This window comes from Meriones unguiculatus, chromosome X (assembly GCF_030254825.1).
Source record: "Meriones unguiculatus strain TT.TT164.6M chromosome X, Bangor_MerUng_6.1, whole genome shotgun sequence".
In the NCBI taxonomy this organism is placed as follows: domain Eukaryota; kingdom Metazoa; phylum Chordata; class Mammalia; order Rodentia; family Muridae; genus Meriones; species Meriones unguiculatus.
This window is the reverse complement of record NC_083369.1, coordinates 7871654-7876348: the sequence shown is the minus strand read 5'-3', so window position 1 is coordinate 7876348 and position 4695 is coordinate 7871654. Positions and strand designations below refer to the sequence as shown.

Genomic DNA, 4695 nt, shown 5'->3' with positions numbered 1-4695 from the left:
GTCTGCATTATTGGTGCTCAGTACATAAGGTCATCTCATGTGTTCAAGGATATTCCCATTTTTAATTCTATCAAGTTCAGTGTATTTGGCTTTCTGTTGAGGTATTTGATTCACTTGTACCTTAATTTTGTGCATGTTGATAGATATGGATCTATTTACATTCTTCTACATGCAAAACATCCAGTTTGTCCAACGCCATTTGTTAAAGATACTATCTATTTTCCAGTGTATGTGTCTGGCTTCTTTATCAAAACTAAGGGGTCCATATTGTGTGGGTTTACATCTAAGTCTTCAGTTCAATTCCAGTGATCATCATATCTTTTTCTATGTCAATACCATGTGGGTTTTATTACTGTAACTTTGTAGCACAGCTTGAAATCAAGGATGTTGGTGCCTGCAGCAGTTCTTTTACTGTTCAGGATATTTGTTTTTCCATATGAAGTTGAGAATTGTCTTTTCAAGCTCTTCAAAGAATTGTACTAGAATTTTGATGGGGTTTGCAATGAATCTGTAAATTCCCAATTGGTAGGATGGTCATCTTTACTATGTTGATCCTACTGATTCATGAGCATGAGAGCTATTTCCATCATCTGATACCTTCTTCACTTTCTTTATTCATAGACTTGATGCTTTTATCAGACAAATCTTTCACTTGTTTAATTAGAGTTATAAATAATATAAAATATCTTGGGATATTACATATCTTGGGGCTATTCATTGTTTCCTATAAGTTTGGGTATGCTGTGTAATCATTTTTATTGAATCCTAAATCATTCTTTATTTCCACCTTGACTCAGGTTTCATCCACTAGAGAGTTGTTCGGTTTCTATGAGTTTGTAAGCTCTCTGTTGTTTCTGATACCCAGTTTTAGTCCATGGTGATCTGATAAGATGTAGGGATTTATTTCCATTTTCTTGTATCTGTTGAAACTTGTTTTATGTTAAGTATGTGGTCTATTTTGGAGAAGGTTCTATGACACACAGAGAAGAAGATATTTTCTTTTGTATTGGGTAAAATGTTCTATAAATATCCGCTAGATCCAGGTTTATAATGTCTGTTAGGTCCCTGTTTAGGTTGTGTCTGGATGACCTGACCATTTGTATTTGTGGGTACTGAGGTCTCCCACTATCAGTGTGTGGGTCAATATGTGATTTAAGTTACAATAGCATTTCCTTTACAAACATATATGTCCTTTTGTTTGGTGCAGAGATTTTAAGAACTGCAATGTCATCTTGATGCATTTGATCAATGCATTTGATGCATTTGATGATTATGTAATGTTCTTCCCCATCTTTTTTGATTGGCTTTAGTTTGAAGTTGATTTTCTTAGAAATGAAAATGGCTATATCAGTTATTGGAGCCACTGGAGCCAAGCTGAGATCATGCCACTGAGCACCTGTCATGGCCCATTTCACACTAGTGGTCCCCAAAGTTTGAAAGTACAACATGGCAACCCTCAAGGGCCAGCTGATTGTGAATCTTCTTAAGGAATAACAAGAGCTTCAGAATAAGATTTCAGTTGTTGGGGTTGGTGCTGTTGGCATAGCTCATGCCATCAGTATCTTAATGAAGGCTTTGGCAGATCAGCATGACCTTATTGTTGATATCATGGAAGACAAGTAGAAGAGAGAGATGATGAATCTCCAGCATGGCAACTTTATCCTTAGAACACCAAAAATTATCTCTGGCCAAGACTATACTACACTCCAAGGTGGTCATTATCACAGCAGAAGCCATCAGTGAGGAGAGAGCCTACTCAGTTTGGTCCTGTGAAACTGGAACATCTTCAGGTCCATCACTCCAAACATCGTGAAGTACAGTCCAAAATGCAAGCTGCTTGTTTTATAAACCCAGTGGATATTTTGATCTTTGTGGCTTGGAGAATAATGTGGCTTTCCCCAAAACTGAATTATTGGAAGTGATTGCAATCTGGATTCAGATTAGTCCCATTACATGATAGGAGAAAGGCTTGGAGTTCATCCCCTAAACTCCCATGGGTGGATCCCAGGGGAGCATGGAGACCCAAGTGTTACCATGTGGAATGGCATGAATGCTGCTGGCCCTGAAGAATCTCAACCTCAAACTGGGCACTGTGACAGACAAGGAACAATAAGAGGAGGCTCACAAGCAGGTAGTTGGCAGTGCCTAGAGATGATCAAAGTAAAATTTTATACCTACTGGGCTATTGACCTCTCTGTAGCAGATTTGGCAGAAAGCATAATGAAGAATCTTAAGTAGATGATTCCCATTTCTACCATGATTAAAGATCTTTATGGGATCAAGGATGATATCTTCCTCAGTGTCCCATTTTTCCTGGAAGAAAATAGAATCTCAGATGTTGTGAAGGTGACTCTGACTCCTTAAGAGGAGGACTGACTTTAGAAGAATGCAGACAGTCTCTGGCAGATCCGGAAAGAGCTCCAGTTCTAAAGTCTCTCCATCTCCTAACACTTTACTCTCCAGGCTGCAGTAGGGTTTCTATGGAGACCACACACTGTCTCCTTATCTGAGCTGTGGTTAGTTCAGTTGTGTTCAGGTGGTCTGGGCTAAACCTCAGTTCCCACAGCTCAACCCTTATGCTAAGTGGTACTTGTGTAGTGGTAACCTGGTTAGTGTGACATCCCACTATCTCTAAGACACATTGCCAATTGTATAAAGGCTCACCAAACATGCCTAGGCAAACGAGTTCCCAACTAGTCCTAACCTGGCTCCAATGTGTAAATCTATTATGCACATCTTGTGCATAACTCTTCTAATAGATGTTATTTTATGTGTTACATGTGTCTGTAGGGTACATTGCAATAAGATGTAAAAAAGCAAGATCTGCATATGGATGATGCTACCAACTACCCAGGTGTCATGCCAATGAAAACACCAAATAAACACTGAGCAGTGAAAAAAATGGCTATGCCAGCTTTCCCCTTGGGTCTATTTGCCTGGAAAACCTTTTTCCAACCCGTTACTCTGATGTAATATTTATCCTTGATGTTGAGGTATATTTCTTCGCAGCAGAATAGTGGTTTCTGTTTCCCATCCTTTTGGTCCATGTCTTTTTATTGGAAAATTGAGACCATTGATATTGAGAGATATAAACGACCAATGATTGTTATTTTGGTGGTGGTGGTGGTAGTACTGTATGTGTGTGTGTGTGTGTCTGTGTCTGTGTGTGTTTGTGTTTGTTTGTGTGTGTGTGAATGCTTCCTTTCTTTTGGTTTTACTAGTGTGATATTATTTAATTCTTCTGTTTTCATGGGTATAGTTAACTTCCATTGATTGGAGTTTTCCTTCTAGCCCCTTCTGTAGCTGTGTTTGTAGACTGACATTGTTTAAATTTGACTTTATCATAGCATACCTTGTTTTCTTCATGTATTGTGATTGAAAGTTTTGCTGGGTAAAGTAATCTGGATCAGTATCTATGAGCTAGTAGAGTCTATAGCACATCTGCCCAGGTCCTTGTGGGATTAAAGTCTTCCTTGATAAGTCTTGATGAGGCCTCTCTTTATATGCTACTTTGACTTTTTCTCTGGCAGCTTTTAATATGTTTTCTTTGTTATATAAATTTAATGTTTTGATTATTATGTGGTGAAAAGACTTTTTTTTTCTTGTCCAGACTATTTGGTGTTTGGTATGCTTCTTGTACCTTTTTTTCACTGATAAGGGAGGTCCTCCTCTCCTTCCTTCTGATCTTTGTCTATCAGATCTCATCAGGAGTGGCTCCATTGTCATCTTCTGTGGACTTGGGGAGGGGCATACGTGAAGAAGAGGGAGGCAGGGTGGGAACTGGAGGAGAGAAGGGAGGGGTTTATGGGGGGATACAAAGTGAATAAAGTGTAATTAATTTAAAAAAATCCAACATGCATTCATGTTTAGAGTCTTGGAGAGATCAGGGATACAGGCACATACCTAAACATAGCAAATGCAAATTCAGCAAGTGTATAGCCAACATCATACTCAATGGAGAGAAACTTAAATCAATCCCCCTGTAATCAGGGACAAGGCAAGGCTGCCCATTGTCTGTATATCTCTTCAACATAGTGCTTGTTATCCTAGCTAGAGCAATAAGACAACTAAAGGAGATCAAGGGGATACAAATCAGAAAGGAAGAAGTCAAAGTATCACTATTTGTAGATGATATGATAGTATACATGAGCAACCCCAAAAATTCAACCATAGAACTCCTTCAACTGATAAACACCTTCAGTAAAGTGTCTGGATACAAAATCAACTCAAAAAAATCAGAAGCCCTCCTGTATACTAAAGACAAAAAGGCTGAGAAAGAAATCAGGGGAAAAAAGCACTCTTCACAATAGCCACTAATAACATAAAGTACCTTGGGGTGACTCTAACCAAGCAAGTGAAAAACCTGTTTGAGAAAAATTTCAATTCTCTAAAGAAAGAAATTGAAGAAGATATCAGAAGATGGAAAGATCTCCCATGCTCATGGATGGGTAGGATTATCATAGTGAAAATGGCCATTCTGCCAAAAGCAATCTACAGATTAAATGCAATTCCTATCAAAACACCAACACAATTCTTTACAAATCTTAAAAGAAAAATTCTCAACTTCATATGGAGAAACAAAAGCCCCAAATTTCCAAAATGATCCTGTACAACAACAGATCATCTGGAGTTATCTCCATCCCTGATCTTGAGCTGTGCTACAAAGCAATAGTTAAAAAAAAATGCAGGGTATTG

The 4695-nt window shown here is 38.4% G+C and overlaps 1 pseudogene; it reads left to right on the top strand.

Moving 5' to 3' along the window:
* The first annotated feature begins 1446 nt into the window (after nt 1-1446).
* Nucleotides 1447-2430, top strand: LOC110542672 (L-lactate dehydrogenase A chain-like; annotated as a pseudogene).
* The last annotated feature ends 2265 nt before the right edge of the window (nt 2431-4695 follow it).